Here is a 20,215-nt window from a genome sequence, read left to right as displayed (position 1 = left end):
TCCCACTAATGATTCGTGATCCCTTAACTTTATTGCTCATAAATGTTTGCGTCGAAAAATGGGATAAAAGCTCCTAGGGTGGCAAGCCATTATACTGCAATGATAGCGATTGTGCAATTTGCGAAGAAATATCGCAAGATGTTCCTTTTAGCATTCATACCTCCTGCTATGTGTCTGCGAGATACGATATGCAAGCTATCCATTAGTCGTTTCACATATGGTTAATTACTAAGCTCATCCTAGGCAATAGACTTGACGGACTCGAAATATTTGTTTTTAATGCTTTACAGTGTGGGTCCAGGCGTGAATCGCATATCGCAATATCGACTTATGGTAAGTGCAAAGTGTTTGCTTGAATACCCGAAATGCGATGTGATAAAAGCCAAAGCGCCATCGCAATTTCGTAACTCGCAAACCTTTCTATATCGTATTTAAGAGAGAACTCTTTATGGGTCGTGTTATGTGATGTAGGACTTAAGCCAAAAAAGTTTAAGGACTTCCATTTCGTTGGATTTTATGATAATTTAGACCATGGAGCCCTTATTTTAAATGCTTTGCTTGATTTTTTGGAGGTTTTTAGAAAGGTCCTTTAGTGGGTTTTTAGACGCGCTATATATGAAAAGGTAAGTCTTTAGTAGTTCCCAAAAAGGTTTTGATTGTTATTTTTCTTTATTCAAAAAATAAAAGAAATGACTAAATGCTAAGTTTTGTTTTTTAAATGAAAAATTTTAAAGGGTCCCCTTTTAGTCAATATGACGTTAACTGTTATTATTAACAAAATGGGGGGTTATTGAATACCACAATAGGAAGGTATGTGACACTTCTCATAATGGAATTATTATCATTTATCATCATTAAAACATATAATTACATACCTGAAACTTTTCAATATAGGCTCTCATATACGTCCAAAGCCGCAAAATCTAGAATAAAGAAGCATGGACAACAGAAACCCTTGTTGGTTACTCAAAACTAGTTACACGAATTGTATGTATACAAAAATCAATTGCATCCAAATAATAAATTGTTAACAGTTTTAATATAATTGAGTTTAAGAAAAAATTCATCTGTTTATGCAAACTTTTAGGGGTTGGAGTTCAAAAAATCCCCAACAAAGGAAGACCTAGAGCTTTCTTACAAGCATAGCTATCAATCCATGGTTGAATTCAAAAGAATCTTAGGGCAAACACAATATTTTGGTACTCCCGTCAACACATAGGTAAATAAAATCAATTAAGAATACTTATAATTCATTATTTGTACAATCTATTTATTAATATTTTTTCGTATAAAGTAATTTGTTTGTTTGTTTTAAGTAAGTAATGAGGAGTCACAACCTAGTGTCAAAAGAGTGGCACCTAATGAAGGTGGCATGCCACTCGATAATGGAGGTATTTCATGTGCTATAAAAAAATGTATTATGTATTACAATTTATAATATTTAATTGCAAATGGTGTATTAATTATAACATTTCGTGTTTCAACTCCTGAGTGTGTAGAGGATGAGGCTACACAAGAAGAGGGACATATGGTTGCATCTGAAACTACTATGCTTACCTCCACTAATGAAGCAGGTAAAGAACACTCTAGTTGTCTTTTTATTAATGAAATACTTGTAATAATAATAACAACAAATAATAATTTAACATTTCTTTCTTGTTGCAACTTATGATCTGCACCTCTTGCGGAAACTTCGATGACGTCGTGAGTACATGAATAGGTCATCAATGACAGCCACAGAGGCCATAAGAACTTAAGGATAAGAAGCAAATGATGAAGTCAATTCTAAATTATTTTCTAAAATAAAGAAAAAGAAAAATAAATGATGTAGTAGTTATATCATTATAAACATCATGTGCCATATTATGAAAACATATTTTTTATGATAAAACTTATTGAGATTAATTATTTTGTGTGAATGATTAATGAATGAATGTTATATGTTAATAAATGATTGTTATATGTTTCTTTATGTACAAAACCACATATGTTTCTTTATGAATTTTTTGTTTTGCTAGTGTCTATGCATGAATCTTAATGTGTTGATTTCAAATATTTTCTAGTAGATAGATTGGGTACTGAGGAATTGAGAGTGATGTGTGGGGGGAGGGGCCATAAGAGCTTCCACCTTCACGTGGTTGGCACTATTCAGTAGAGAATAAATTATGATTTGGATAACCTTGGAGAAAACTTCCCACAATCCAATAGAGCAACAACAAAGTCAATGTTGACTTCATTATTGCTCTGTCAAATTAAGGGATGTTTGCTCCAAGATTAGACTACTCTGATAAATTATTCTCGAAACCAAGAGGATCTCAATCAAGTATTCATGCACTCAAGTATTTTTAATTAATATTTATTCATAAAAATGTTTGTTAAGTTATTTTATTATTTTGATGATTCTTTATATAACTTTAACTCAATTTATGTGAATTGCATATATTTTTATTCTAAATTTTATTTGTTTTCATCACAAATTTAAGATCAAATCAGTTGAGATGGAGATTTTCTAGTGCATTTTAGGTATGTTATAGAATAAAGTTAGAAGTTTACTATTTTTCATCTAACTTGTCTATAATCACTCTATGTATATAGGTTATGATCTTCAAATCAAATTAATTAGCATATTGTTTTTGAATCATTGCTTTCTATTTTATTCCATTGAAAACCTTGTGGGTAAATTCAATAAATGTTTCGCCATATTTGTGGATGGTGTCCTTAGTAAACCTGTCAGCATAGGATAGTGTATTGAACCCAAGGACATTCAAACTGGGAACCTATTGGCATGGAACTAACCAAATGCCCAACAACATTGGTAAAAATTAGTTAAGCTAACCCTTTGTGCTCAAATCACCACTTAATGTTGTATACTTGGTCTAGGTACATTGGTCTAAGCTGATTTGGACCCTGTCTCCTTTTCCAACTCTCCAAATCAACCAATTCATGATAAGTGAAAATTTTGAGATAAAGCCTTTCAAATCCATCAATAGATACTAACATTATCTCCAAGATTTATATTGTTCCCTTTGTAGTTAATGTCAGATCCAATATAACTTCTTCTGTGGTAGTCTCTACCTTTGAAAAAAGTATAATCTCCATCATGCACTAGATAATATAGAACACTAGGAATTACCACCTAGTTACCCTACGGATTGATACAAACTCAAGTAGTGGATATTCTTCTCACATACGTTTATCAAATTCTATTATGTTAACTTCCCTTCACTAGACAAGATGACAAGGTCCATATTAGTCTCTTGGATAGAGATATCAATGATTGGGCTAAGAAACACAAATACTTATATACTCATTTTGGGTGTTGTTAAGATTGGCTTTAGGCCACCAATATGTATTCCTAACATAGTGTCATCAATACCAAACATAGAGAGTTTTATAATTCTCTCATTGATTGATTTCAAGCACCTCTACATGATTGTGCTTTATTTTCTACCATTTACCCCAAACACCTAGTAGCCCTTGAAGACCCTTACATTTATTATTTATTTAAATCCTATATCCTACTATGTGGGTTTGATATGAACATAAATTCGCGTAGTATCCAAATGAGAAGCATGGTCAGTGCCTGCTTTCAAAAAGACATACTTCCTTTAATCTGGTATAAATCCTTGACCACCACACCCCTCCATAATGTGGTAGAGTATGACATATCCAAATAGTCTTAGCCCATCTCCTTAGTGTTATTGAAAGAGAAAATAAAGAAGCATCCTTAGTAATCCATGATCCGTTCCTAAGATTATAATGCGTAGGAGGTGCTAACAAAATAAAAACAAGTACCATTTCATTCTTAATGATGTTGTTTCTGATTACCTTTAATTTATTTAACCTTCTCACAATCTTTGGTGTTCTTACATAAATTCTTATCAATGTGCCCTGGTTTACCAAAATAATAACAACATTTCAGCCTTTTGGCTTTCATTTATTGATTATCACTACCATGATTTCTCATATCCTAATGATCTTTGGGATGGTTTCCTATATAATTGTTCCCCTTGCCTTTTCCTTTAATGAAGTGATCGCTCTGCTTGTTTGAAATCATTCACTCTATAAAAAGCTCCTCCTCCTCAATAAATAATTAACAAGAAGAATAAAAGATGAAGTCCTTAACATCTTCTTTCCTTGTAATTCTTATTCCTCAAAATGTGGAATCAAATACATCAAAGGGTGTTGTCAAATTCACAAGAACAAGCTCTCTCCACTATCCTCCCTTATAAAAGTTTTTTCCACACCTGTCTATTATTAGTTGAAACATTTTAACATGTGATATGCCATCTTCAATTTTCAAATGAATGTGGGTTAAGAGTGGTAAGTTCTTTCTCAAGTAAGACAATTCAATTCTCACTAACCTTATCAAATAGAGCCTTCATATACCAAAAATATATGATGGGTATTGTAAAATACCCTAAATAATACACCATATCATCAAACCATGATATATTGCCTCTAGATCAATCTCAATAAATCTAAATGTAAGAATCCTCAACATGTCTCTAGAAGAGATAAATCTCATTCTATACATCACAATGACTATATGACACAACCCTTTATATTATTTGGTATTCCAATTGTTACATCGAAAGATAAAGTAAGGCTCCTCAACTTTATATATGTTTTTATGTAAATTGATGTTTTATATTTTTCGAGGTTGTTTATCGTACATAATTTACTTTGATATCATTTCAAGTATGTCTACAACAAGGAGGTGCATTTATTTCATGAAATATTCAAGTGCCTATAGTGGATGATTTGGTAGAGCAGGCGGCTGAGGTGTTGCATCACTTTGTTTAAATTATTTTATATCAGGTTTTCTTAAATTGTAATATATATACATATAATGTATTTTACACATGAAGTAGACCATGAGCTTCCTTTATAACCTCTAGCTCTATTGTTGCCAGATTTGATTCTATTTTGTTATGTTCCACAAAAATGTGTTTTGATGAGTCTCCCTCTTTCATAATGCAATTAAGGAGAACTAGATAAAGTTGTTCCTTGAGATACTAATTTTAGGGAGCTCATGCGACTTATTAGGGTAATTTCTTGCATTGTTTAAGGTGCGAGTGAATTGAAGCCACATGGAATGACTAGAAATATGAAAGATCAACCTTGAGAATGAGGGGCTCTTTAGCTAGCTTAGTATCTAAGGCCAAACATCAAAATTTTTGGGTAGGTGTGTTCCAAAGGGATAACATTCATCTCCTTTTGTGGGATGGCTCCTCCCTGTGAGGGGTCATGAACTAGACTCTAGGGTGAAGTAGAGTAGTTCCTTATCTATTGGAATTATAGGGTGAATGTTAGGCTATGGATTCAAAAGGTTGATAATAGTTGGATTTCCTTTTGGCTTTACGAAGCTTAAACTTTGAAAACTGTGAGGAAAGGTATATGGTAAACAAGTTTTGGTAGATAAAATCATCTTGTTGTAGTCCATTTAGGCGCTCAATACAATTAATGGAGAGGGCCACTATATCGTATATCATGTAGAAACATCATCACTACACTGGAGGAGAATAGAGGTGGAATGAGAACACTAAATTTGGACACGTTATACTTCAAGGAGATATTAGAAAACATGTGCCTAGTGGATCTAGAAACAACCAATGTATTGAATAGATGTAATAGTAGACATGGGGAACTGAATTAAATTTCATCAAGGCTATATCAATCATTTATTTCATAATCAATTTCATTGTATATCCTTCATTTGGATGCGACCATCCTCACTTTTTTTGGTTTGGATCATTGGTTGATCTTCCTCAAACTATATATGAAGGAAATCCTAAAAATCTAACTTTTCCATTTGAAGACTTTTGGCTCAATCACCCTTCCTTTAAATAAAGAGTTGCATCATGGTTGTAAGAAGAAAAAACCATCTAGGGAATTCTCAAGTGCTTCTTTTAATATCCCCTTAATCATATTAAATATTGAACTAAGAAATGGAGCAAGGGGGAGTTTGGATATTTTTTCAAAGTTGAAAGCGATTTGGATAACAAAATGTAGCTGCTACGATTTTCTTAGGCTACAATGAATCATTTTTTGTAGGAAAGGCATCTCTTCAAATCCATTATAAGACTAAAACAAACATTAAGAATTTTTTTGGAAGAAAAAATCAAGAGTTATATTGCTCAAAGGGGAAATCACTAATTTATTTCATAGATCAATGATTAAAAACCATCACCACAACTACATCTCTTTCCTAAAGGACAACCTTAGAAACAAAATTTTAGACCATATGTACAATAAACATGTGTTGGTATCCTACTTCAAAATCATATTGTCTAAATCCCAACAAGATTGATGCAACATCATTCAAAAAATCATCAAAATTATCTCTCGGGTTGTCACACAAGAGAAAAATGTTGTCCTCCTATAAGATGTCACCTTAGAAGAATTAGATCAAGTGATCATAGATATTGCAAAGGAAAAGTCGGTTAAACTCGATGGACTCACTAATAATTCCTTACATGCCTACTAGATTATAATCAAATTTTATGTCTTGGAAGTAGATTAGGACTCTCATAAATTTATTTATGTGATCCCCACCCTTAAATATAACTTTCTCACTCTCATCACTAAGGAAGATAAGGTGAATGATCCTAGTACATTTTCACCCTTTTCCCTCTACATTGTAACCTATAAAATCATTACAAAGTTTATAGAAAGTCTCCTCAAGCCTCTTTTTTCTAATTCAATCTTCCGCAAACAATAGAGCTATGTTGAAAGCAAGAAAGTCCTAAACGGCACATTTCTCATCTAGGACATGATTCATTCTTTGAAAACTCCTAGAAGAGAAAGGATGCTTATCATACGTTAAAATATTGTGACAAGTTGGGCTAGAAATGCATTTGATATATCATTTTAGCCTTGGTATTCTCAAAATAGTGGACTGGTTGGATCTTACCTCTTACCTAATTGACCTTCTCCCCCTAATTAATGGATCCCCATCTACTACCTTGTCTCCCTTTTGTCAAATTTCATAGTGTGATCCCCTCTCTCAATTCCATTTCATCCCAATGGCCGATGCAATCAATTTGTCCCTCAATGTATTAGTCCTCGACAATAAAATTAAATCCATTAGATTTTTTGGTCATAGTATTGGACCTTTGCATCAATTGTTTGATAATGACGCAATGCTTGTTAGAATTCCCATGGTTCAAGAAGAAGAAACTTTCAAGAAAATATTGAGAGATTTTATGGAAGCCTTTGAGTTCCCGAGAGGCTCTCCTCTTTAAAATTGAGAAGAAAATAGCAATCTAGAACTTTTTTTCTCTAATCATGGTAGACTAGTTGATTTTATTCAAACTAATTCTTTAAGTAATTCCCTTGTATTTATTTTATGTAGTAGCAATCTGTAAGTTTAACCTAAATATTACTTGTAATTTGCAACACTTCTTTCTTTGGGGAGGAGCTAATAAAGATAGAAAATTGGCTCCAGTTTCCTAGTACAAACTCTTCCTTCTAAAATTTGCAAGACGCCTAGGTATGTGAGATCCTGAAATATTAAGTTCAGTCCTTGGGGATAAAAAAATTTGGCATTATCTTTAGGGTGGCAGCAAATTATGGAAGAAGATATGGTGACAAAAGTATGGATCCAACCTTATTGACTCTAGCCTCATCAGAATGGAAGAGGCCAATAATGGCTCCTTGATATGGAATGTAGCTTGGAAGAATCATAACCTAGCTCTAAATCATTGTTTTGGGAGATTCAGAGTGGACACCACACCTTATTTTTAGGTGATTCATGGTATAAACTACCTAAGTGGAAGGATGACCATGAATTTTTAACACTCAAGAAACACATAATCAACTACAAAAAAATCGAGTACATCAATATTGGACTTAATCAAATCTGCATATTAAATGGGGGTATTAGATGCCCAGAAAATAATGGCACCCCTTATGACTAAATTTAATTAACATAACTTTTCGAAAACTCTTATAGTAAGAAAACTAAAAATCCACTACATCAAGGAAAAAATTCAAAGGGGATACAACCCAGAAGGCATATCAGCTAGTAGCTAGTTGTTTCAATACTAAGAAAGCATATTAACTAGTAGCTAGCCATGATGATCTCCTAGCACACAAGATTTGGGCTAACTTTGGGAAGAGAAATTTATCCTATCCTTTTATCCCCTTTATTGTGAAGAGGAGAAATCTGTAGAAAATCTACTCAAACTCAACTCTTGTTCCTTTGCAACCTCCCTTTGTGACCAAGGGGATTCAACCTTTAGGCAATCTAATCATGATAGGTCTAGTTTAACAAAGACCATAGTTCATTCGTGAGCTAAGGCATTCAACAACTACATAGTGAACTAAGCTTATTATTCTTCCCAAGCATCTTATTATGAAAAATATGGAAGGAACAAAACTATAGAATATTCAAATATGTCCATAAATAGGTCCATCACACTTGGAACAAGATCAAATGGGGTGTTTAAGAAATGATCCTAATATCCCCATGGTCAAACTAGTGACTACAACTACTAATAGAAAGACACCCTCATCTTAAAAGTGTTTGAATTCAATCCAACAAACTCTCTTCAAACTCAAGCTACCAAAACCCACATGTACTTAGCTCCAAATAAATGGACTCCTTCACTATAGTTTTATTAAAAATAATTCCCCATTTAACATATGAGATTTAGAAATTCCTTCATAGAACTCTTCAATTAGTCTCTTTCATTTGTTTTCCATCTCCTTCCTTCTATGAGAATGAGTGTTTACCATAAACTATGTACAAATATCTTACAATAAAGTGTGATTTTTGGACCAGGATGAAATGAACGTAAAATTTCAAAATATATATATATATATTCCTAAGATCATCGGATTTCTAATGCAACTACGTCAGTGAAATTTGTAGGATCGTTGCATATTCATTGTCCTTTGTGATGCAATATTTGTTGGATGTACAAAAAATTTGTCATATTTGGTATTCCTCTATCATATTTATAATGCATAATCGTCGGACAAATCAGATTTTGATACCTGTTGGATCTCCAATGCACTATCATCGAAGAACTTCTGTCATATTTTGCACTATCCATTGGATTGCTAAATCTGGATCTTCAGACAACTCTCATCGAATTTTGTAAATATTGTTAAATCTCTGACGCTTTATCATCAGACACCCCATAGGATTTTGTGCCCATCTATCGGATTTCCGACTCTGTATCATCAAACAAATCTCATTGTATTTTGTACCCTATGACGCCCTATCATCGGAGAACACCCATCATATTTTGCACATATCCATCAGATCACTGATGTTGTATCATCAAAAAAAACTCTTCTTGTATCTCTGACGTAGTATCAACGGGAAACACGTCAACTATCATACCGGGATCTGTCAAATTACATTTAGGCTCTTATCAAATTTCCAGCAGTATTTTTTCCCATTACATTATAGATATTGACGAAGCCTCCATCAGAGATTCGAAAGTTGATTTGTCTCCTTTCCATCAATTATATGAGAAGGGACGTGTATCTGATATCTGAGAAACATTTTGTTCATTGGATTGTTCGACTAGGTTTCACCGACAAAACTAGGAAACAAGGTCCATAGGAGTGACAACACAAGTCCATCTAATAACGGACAAAATGTTGTCGGATTTTAGTCCATTATGCAGTAGCGCATCATGCACTTAATTAGGCATTCAAACAATGCTTTAAATGTGCATAAATTCAAGAGATATAGTTAATAATTCTTAGAACATTTATATGCAGAAATGGAGAAAACCATCAATTAGCAACAAAATTCTTATTTTCTCTTAGCCATAGGATATGCCACTTCTATTTTGTTCAATAATGGGTCATTCTCAAGTTGAGACATGATTCCAAAAATGCATTGCCTTACCAAGAGCCAAGTATGATACATAACCAATATTGAACACAAACAAGGTCAAGGTACCAACCCAACAACCTCTAACCAGCAATCTTACATCTTCACATCAACCCACTCAACCCAAGGTGGTGCACTCCCTCCTTTGATCGCAATAGTCCCTTGGGTTATGCCACTATCCTTCCAGGGTCTCCAACTTGGGTTTGGGTTGGCAAAATATGTCTCAGAGTCATGTGGCTTATAGAAGTTTCATTTTTCTTTGGGGATCCATGTACTCTCCAGACCCAACACACAAACACTTGTTCCTACACTCCTCCCTCTAGGGCTCCAACCTTCCACAAGGCAACCCAAGGAGAAGTGCACTCACAACACTATCACAACATGCATAGGTGCCACTTGTACCATTCTCTCATCAGGACCTTATCTTCCATAGCCTTGATTCCACAAGACTACATGCAACACCTTCATTGGGTTCCCAATCATGAAGTCAACCTGTTCCTAGTTACATATTGACCATTAACCCTTGTTATTCATCTTAATCATGTTATGATAGCCATAGAAAAATTTTAAGGGAAAAAATCAACCATAGGCGAAATTAGGGTTTTTTTTTAATTGGGTGAATTTCTTACAAAGAGGGGTATGACTATGCATCACCCAATATTTATTTTAAAAAAAATAGTTGTAAACAATTAGCCCATGGGAATTTGATGGAGAGATTTAAAAATTCATTTCTCCTTGCAAAATTCAAATTATGTCTTCCCATTTGCCTCATTTTTATTGTAATGGCAAGTACTTAGATATATTTAGCCTTAGTTTTATGAGAATACCAATTATTTGGATTTATTTAGCATTGCGGAATTTATCTTCATTTTATTCTATTTTTCCATTCAACAATATTTTTTGGAATGTATTTATTCTAGTAAAATGTATCCACACTTCATGGAATCAAAGGTTTATAGGAATTATGGGCTTATAAAGGAGCCATTTCATCACTATTTAAAAAACCATGGCAATGGAGGTTGAGCCAAAAATTAGATCAGTTTTTCAAATCTTCTTAACTTATTTGACATCCAATGAACACGTGACTATTCAACATTCTGCATTTTAATTTGTTAAGAACCCACCCAAATCCCTATTTTTTGAATATTCAAACAAAGAAACTCTCTTGCATAGAAATATGAATATGATTATTAAAATTTTACCCTTTTTTTACCTTGCTAAATTGTCATGAATTTTGTTTATTGTACTACTAGGGGAAATCACTAAATATTTATATAAATAATAGGGGATGTACCATATATTTATAAGGCTAAAATGAAAATTTGTTGATATTCTATGCAAGGAAAATCACTAAAGCTTTATATAAATAGTAGGGTATGTACCATCTTTTTATAAGTCTAAAATGAAAAGTTGTTGATATTTTATGCAATGTCACATCAAGCTAAATCATTTGACTCTCTAAAAATAATTAAATAGTTCCATTGTTTTAGCCTCATAAGCCATCTTTCCTTCCACATAAACTATACTTTGCCAACAATTAATGAAGAAAATTCCACCAAAAACTATTTCTACTATGGAAACCTAGACCAGAATAGGAAGTTTATGATATATTTGTTATGTAAAGAGCTATAACTAGAGCTCAAGAAGGGAAACATGTTCCTCTAGGATGAAAAGGGAGGACATTCTATAATGAGGCACCCATCTAGTTCTCCTATGATCACCAAACATAAATAGGTTTTACATTGAAGTTTGACATATGTGGCTTCATCCTTTTACAGCTCCATTTCTATGAGTTCACCCTTCTGAACTTGGCTAATATCCTAAAAAATACCTCCCATGTTAAATCATCACAACCATAATCTTTCCCTGGATAGTGCTTGGCAGGTAATCTTCCAAGTCCCTGTCAACACCACCCTATCTTTAACCCTAGCTTCATATACAAGAAAAAATTTATAACCCCATAGCCGTGAAGTCATTAATATTATCTCTTACAACGCCCCTTTTTATTACTTTGTAATCTAAATAAAAATCTCTCTCACATTCTTGGAGCTAAACTCTTACTACTAAACTGCCTTACTCACATCATTTGATCATTAGGACATCAAATTGATTCATCTTGGTATCTCGCTATGATGATCTTCTTTCATGGTTTGAGTGGCCCTGTTGTATCCAAATGATTTGACTAGATGCTATCTTATGGATTTACTACACACTGCTCCTAACATCATCGATGACTGACACTGAGTTCTAGATAAGAGAAGATAAGTGTATTAATGTCCAACAAATGGTCGTGGTGGGGAAGCTTGGTCTCAATGTATCTTGATTTCTAGTGGATGAAGGAACCCACCCTTTGAAGGATAGAGATTCTTTATCACGCAAGATATTTGTTGTGCACCTCAATTGTTTATATTGGGCATTTATATACACTATATTCAGATATGATTTAAACCCTCCTCTCCTACCCTCTTCACCTTTAGGAATAGGTTGGAATAGAGGTAGCATCACCTTGAAATCAAGATCGAGTCGCATTACCGACCTCCTCATCCAAAAATAGATCCACCAATAATACTCATCCAAGGCATTTCACTTCTATATTTTAATGTCATTTCTTAACCCTACATCTATCATCATTTTCTTGACATTTCCCTTAACACAATTTCTGAAATCACCATATTATAAGATGCTTAGTTTGCTTTGTTGATTTTATACATCCAACATAGAAATATTATTGATCACACGCAATTTTCTCTGTTGGTTTTATCTTTGAATGTTTTAGACATCCAACATAAAACTATTGTTGATGACATGATACATTTGAAGGCACTTGAAGGTTTCATCCTAATTGCATTCTTTGGTCTTATTTCTTAGTGGATAAACTAGATTGTGATCATTTTCGGTAAAAACAAAGTTGACATGTTATCATAAGTTTTATTGTTTCCATGAATTTATAACCAATTTCTAAATGCACCCCATATACATATATATATATATATATATATATATATATATATATATATATATAGTAGTGGATAAACTAGATTGTGATCATTTTCGGTAAAATTAAAGTTGACATGTTATCATAAGTTTTATTGTTTCCATGAATTTATAACCAATTTCTAAATGCACCCCATATATATATATATATATATATATATATATATATATATATATATATATATATATATATATATATATATATATATATATATATATATATATATTAAAAGGCTATTTCTTTTTGACATTTGACTTATTATAGTTAAATGGTTTGGCTCTTTCCTCACCATTAAAATGGACATGCATCTCTTACCATAAGTTGTTGTATGTGGTATCGTGTATTGCACAAATATTGACAACATTCTTGAACTTAGTTATGTCAGATCTTATTTGTACACTATGTGAAGCATCCTTTAATGTTATGATTTGAATGAGTCTTGTGGATTGCATTTTTTTTAAATTAGCATTTAATTTCTATATATCCATTGTTGACCCATGATATAAGTCAATTCCACTATTTTGAAAATTTTCAAATCATGATACAACAAGTATTATTCAAGAATTCTACTTTAGGTGTTTGTATATTAAGAAAGTTGTGAGCATATTGAGAGATTATTCTAATGATATTGGCAACCAAAATCACCATATGATCTCAGCCTAACTATCACAAAACGCATTCTACTTCTAGTCATTATGATTAATATTCAACAGTATTGAACTATCAACTTTGACACATGTATAATGCATTAGAGGGCTAGTTCTATCATAATTGGAGTTTCTCTCACATATCAAATTTGATGGCCAGTTGTATCATACCTAGAGTTTATCTCACATCCAGGCCTGGAATTTGATGGCCTATAGAATCATGTTTGACATAGGATACAATATTGACACATCATTAGTTATAGGAAAAATAAATCTTAAGTTGTCAAATTGAAGAAAAGTGGTTTAATTCTTAAATGATATCCTAAATTTTTATACATGTGTGGTATTCTTTTATGTAAACTAGTTTATCTCCTATTAGTTTTCAAACATGGTCTCATAATAAAAATGGATATATAATGTTCACATTTTACTTTAAATTCATGATTATGAATATAATTGTTTTCCTAATTGTTTACGATCTTACCCATGCACTCCTTTTTATTTGAGATATTGATCATAATAGAATAAAACTTACTTTCATGTTGCTACTGAAATCTAGTAAATAAAAAATCTTTGGATATGATCAATTGATGATATTTTTACAATTTAGATTTATTTCCGAGACTATAAAAAATTATGAGATATACTTTGGAGTTGATAAAGCTAAAAGTTATATAATTAAGATTATGTTAATCATCATAAATTTTAATGTCTAGTGCATTTATGAAGTTTTTATACTTCGGTGTTGTTCCTTTATGTAAAACATTTGATCTCTTATGAATTAGAGAACATGATCTAATAATAGAAATGAATAGATAACATTTATATTTTTCTTTAAATTTATGAGTATGAATATAATATTTTTCCTTGATTGCATATAATCTGATCCATGTACTCCTTTTTTGTTCTATTGACTATTTGATCATGACTTAATGAAACTTACTTTAATGTTGTGATTGGAATCCAATAAATAAAAAGTCTTCGAATGTAATTAATTGGTGAGATTTTGACAGTTAATATAGGTTTATTTCAAAAACCTCAAAAATGATGAAATACACCTTGAAGTCAATGAAGTTAAAAGTTCTATCATTAGTATAAGAAGTATCTGAAAGGTAGACATAATGTTCACACGTCAACAACCAAAGGTAAAAGAATTGTTACACCAATATCAATTTTGTGTTTGTAAGTTTACACTATCTCCCATAAACCATAATACCTTAATGTTATTCCTTTAACTAGTTAGGGTTTAGTATGGTAGTGGGATATAAAAGCACCCCTTGTTTCCATGTTCCCAAATAATTTTACACCAAAAATTGAAATGGTGGTGTAGATTATAGATCAGTTAAGTATAGACACATAAAGATAGTACATATGATTAGGTTTATAATGATAAGTAGTATTGTACATGATTAAAAATTTCATATTTGAGTATTATTATTGTTCATGCTTGAAAATACATATTAAAGTATTATTTCTTAAGGGTTTAACTTTGTACTAAGAATTTATGATAAAAAGGGCAACAATGGTATAGGTTTTGGTGTTGATTAATGAAACACTTGAAATCATGATCACTAATATCTACGATTTATATATAATATAAAATTTTACCTATTCTTAGTAATAAATCTCCCATCTTAATATTTTCTGAAGTATGGGGCCTTGGATTGAACACGAAATTCCACCCATTCCCATCCATAAATTACTAATCTCACTAGTAAGGTAACCTTTAATATTATAAACTCTCAAATAATTGTAGAGAAAAAATCGAAAAGATACTATTAAAGCTATTAATAAAATTGCTCTAATTATTAAATTATAGGTATTTTCCATGTTACACCTCCTAAAATCCATTTATGTTAAAGAATTTATATAAATAATACTAGTTAACCAATTGGCTTCAATCTTATGTATTTATTTGTCCTTTGGAAAAGACACAACAACCTTAGAAATATCAAATAACTAAAAAAACAACCTTTCATATATACTCAAAACCTCTATATTCTTTAAAATCTCATATATACCACAATTTTTCCTGCCACTATATCCAATACCTCAAAACCATTGAAGAATAGGGTTGGAAACTAGAAAATAATGTATATGAGATTTTACCAAGTTATATGATATGCTAAGATGATATTTCAAACCCTTGGGGCTAATGTACTAGTTTGTTTCAACGTAGAAAAGTCTCACAAAGACCATTTGAAAAATAAAAATGAATTTTATATTACATGTAAAAATCTTTTTAAGGTGAAAATGGAATTCTTTCTTGAGCACTTCACCATTCCTTTCAATTTAAATATCGAAATCCATGCACCAGTGTAAACTATATTTGAGGCATTTATAACAGTAAGAAAAATTCTCCACGTTAACAAAAGGCCTTAACTCTTGCTTGCTTTCTTTCTTGCCCTTGAGGTAAAACGAAACCAAAAAATAACAATAAAATTGGTTTATTTCGATGAAAAGGAAAATAAATAAATAAATAATTTCAAAATTTGAGATGGTATTATATACTAAATCATTTTAAAAAATTGTTTTTTAATAAATACTTAATAAATTATAGTTAGTGACAAAATTATAATAATATAATTTTAAAATATTTAAATTTTTATGTGTTTATTATAATTGGAATAAAATATATATTTACATGTAAATAATCAGGATTACATAGTAGCTAGTCCTTGCCGCTTAGTTTAAATATAGCTAAATTAAAATAGAAAACAATAAAAATACAAAGATTTAAAATTTAAAATGTTATAATTAGATTAATTTTAAATTGTAATTAAATGTATTATTAAATTTTGTAAATTAACATTATTTGTATTGCAACATAGAAATAATTATTAATAGTTTACATTTGGCTTTTTATAGTTTGTGGATATGGTCTTATGAAAATCTTATTATTAGATCTCGGTATAGAGGTCCTATCATAAATTTCTATTATACCTTGGTTTGTGAATATGAGAAATTTTATATTTATTCGTATTACAAACATCTTATTATTTTGAATATCATTCATTCATTAATAGTGTAAAATCTATCATATGTGGTTAAATTTGCACAAAAACCTAAGTGACCTCTACCCTTAAAAATATAATGTAAAAATAAAAATATATCTCTCACATACCACTAATAAATATTTTTAAATTACATATATGATTTTAAATAATCATTTTAAATTATATATGTAATTTTAAATAAAATATTTTTATTAGAATATATTGATGATGATGATGATGATTAGTGTCCACTAAGACCAATGTGGTCTATCGGACCTCAAGAAGAGAGATCCTAAATGTCATTCTTCAAAATCTTGTTTCTATGATTGAAGAGTAGGGAAAGAACTATCCCAAGATCTCTATAGTCGGGTTTTCTTAATAAGTCAAGAAGATTGGAGGTGTGGCTGATGATAGGAAATTGAGAGTGGATCTGTGCGAGAGTCGAGCAGTCTAAAAGGAGGTGTTTTTCATCTTCCACCTTCCTAGTATCACAAATATAACAAATTTTGTCGTCTAAGGGAGTCTTGGAAGTAGACCCCCACCCGGTCTCACTCCGAAGCTCATGAGAGTTAGTTCTAATCTTAGCAATGTTCATTTTCTTCTTAGTGCTAGTCAACATAAAGAGATAATTCTAGCTATCGAGGGTGGGATTAATCACCTCCTTATAGTACCTTAGCTTCCTTTTACCCTCCAACTCCTTAGCATCCCACGTCTTGTCCTTAAAACTGGAGGTAATAGTATCTTTGATATTGTCCTTGCTTCCCACGATGATCTCCTCCTTAATCCCCCAAAGGTTGAGCCAAGACTAAGCATCTTGATGCCACCTGCGCTTGAGGCACAGGTGGGGGTTTTGACTAGAGTTAGAAACAATTTTTGGGAGCCTCTTGGAATCCATATTGTGAAGCTTCTTCTTGTACATCAGATATCTAAACATAGTAGCACTTTCAATGGGGGACATGCCAGTTTCGATCAAGAGGATAGGATAGGGAGTATTTCCCTTGATATTGAGGTTATAGGTTATGAATTATTTTTTAATCATCTAAATCTTTCTCCACGAATCCCTAGATATACTGCACCTCCAAACTTCACATCCATATAAGATAACAGGGGTGACGAGAGTCTCAAAGAGGAACCTTTTTTATTCCAAATTTAAAGATCGGTTGACTTACAATTGTTTTCAAGCTCATAATAAGTTTTCCAACCTCAAATAATTCTTTTCTTGATGCTATAATTGCAATTGAGATGATGAGAAAATTAAATACCCAGATATTTATAAGAAGAAACCTGCTCAAGACAATGGTTATTATAGACGAAACTACCATGGGTGATCTTTTTGGATTTAATGATCATGACTTTAATCTTGTTGATATTAATTGTCATACCCATCTTGGAACAGTAGACATGAAAAGTCTTAAGCTGCTTGTCTAGGTCATCATGGCTTCTTCCAAGAAGAATGATATCATCAACATAAAGGAGAAGAGTAATGATAATACCAACGAGCTCGATGCCTTTGTAGCCCATAGTTTCCAGACATTCTTCTAGTTTATCAATGTAAATGCCAAAAAGGGTAGGGGAAAGGGGACAACATTTCTTAACCCTGATATTACATTTAATATCTTTAGACCACCCTTCGTTGGTATTAAGCTTGCCAATGACATTCTCGTAGAGGTGGATCACAACAATCCTCAATTCAGGAGGAACCATGATCTCTTCAAGCCTTGCCCAGAGCTTATCTTGGGGAAAAGTGTCGAAAGCTTTCCTAAAGTCCAAAAAACAACATAAGAGATCGGTTTTACAATTGCAACATTCCTCCGCGATAATCCTAAGGGTGACAAGGTGGTCAATGGTTGAGTGATATCTCCTAAAACTAGCTTTCCCTTTAGCTCTTTTACCCTAGTTCTCAAGCTAAAGGCTAAGATTTTTTTCCAGAATGAGCCCATAAAGCTTGGAAAGGATGTGGCTAGTCACAATGGTCTTGTAGTTAGAGGGCATGCATTTGTCCCCATTTTTGAAGATAGGAACAATAAATCTTTGCGTTCAAAGCTTAGGGAAGCCATGCTTTACAGCCAAATTGAGAAGCTTGTGTAGATGAGGAATGAGGATAGATTTTCCCATTTTAAAGATCTTAGCTTAGTAACCTTCAATATCTTTGGCTTTCCCATTAGCGAGCTTCTTAATCCCAAACTCAACGTCATCCAGAGAAAAATATCATCCTTAATATGAGTGTTTAATATGGTGCCCATGGTGTCTGGAGAGTTATACAACTGCTTAATATAGTTATCCCAATTTTCTAGGGGGATAAAATGATTATCTTTAGTTTTACGAACAAGCACATTTCGCCAAAACTTTCTGGGCGCAACTTTAGAAAGGTGGAGAATATGTTCTTGTCTCTTACTAATATATGACCTCTTTTTCCCCTTAATGAGAGCTTTGTATATACTTATATTTTGGAGATTAATTCTCTCATTAGGGGCATCTCTAATTTCTTTTCTAGCAATTTTACATACTTTATCATACCAAGGATTGGAAGTTCTATTATTTTACTTATATGAAGTCTTATTAGAGAATTTTCTAATGGTGGTGGAAAGGGTAGTAGTAAAATGGTAATAGATTTGATCAATGTTTTTATTATAAGTCAGGGAGCCTAGATTCCTTTCCAAATCCCTTAAGAAAAGGTCGACATTACTTCTATCGAAGTGAATGTGACTTTTTCTTTCACTGTTCTCCTGCATGTGGGTGGTATGCATAACAATATTGAGGGATAAAAACAAGGGTCTGTGGTGAGAGTCAGGTTCATACCCATTATGAATCTCAAAGTTTGTAACATGGTTGAGGACATGGATGTCAGAGATCACATAATCCATGACACTGCTACCCAACCCATGGAAACAGGTCATCTGACCAGAGAGAGACCATTTATTAATACCATTACAAATTATTAGGTCCTGGGAACTACAAAGTTTGAGGAGCTCGGTGCCGAATAAGTTCTTGATTATGTCTTCAAATTTTCTCTTGAATCTATTAGCTAAGTGACCATCCTCATCAAGCCACAAGGGGTTAGGGTTAGAGTTGTTACTTAACATAATAGCTTGGTTAGTAACAGTCTGAGCATTAAAGTCCCCAAGCAAAAGGATATTGCCATCATTCCTTAGGTTGTAGATGTATTTTTCTAAGGTATTAAAAGGACAATTCTTATCCAGGTTATTTTTCTTATAGGATGTAGAGTTGATAGGGGAAAAATAGAAGATTGCAAGGAAGATCTTATTGGTTGTAGAATCAGAGATCTTGAGCCAAATGTATTGATTGAAGGGGTCATTTTTATGAAGTTGGATGTGAGAGGAAACAATGTTCTTAATATAACAGGTTATACCGCCAAAACCTCTCCTGGAGGATTTCTTATTCCAAGCAGACCAAAGAGTGAACCTGTCAAGGTGAGGGACCCTAGATTCGTCATGCTCGCAAGTTTCAACTAAAAGAATAAGATCGATATCACTCGGGATCCAACTTAACATAGGGACCTTACACTATGGAAAACCACGATAGTTCCAGAAGAGGATCCGAAGTGATGCCATTCTCTATTTGTCATTCATGTTTGGGACTCTATCTCTAATAATAGTTTTTCTATTCCTAATGATTGCCCATTTCCCTTCTTTTCTAGCCTCCTTGACCTTTTGTATTTCTTTCCTAAGTTCAGCTTGATTCTAGAATGAGGTCTTCATTT

This window comes from Pinus tabuliformis, chromosome 1_2, assembly GCF_031772625.1.
Source record: "Pinus tabuliformis cultivar Carrire ecotype Pingquan chromosome 1_2, CPIR1, whole genome shotgun sequence".
Lineage (NCBI taxonomy): Eukaryota > Viridiplantae > Streptophyta > Pinopsida > Pinales > Pinaceae > Pinus > Pinus tabuliformis.
Note: the sequence above shows the minus strand (reverse complement) of the source record.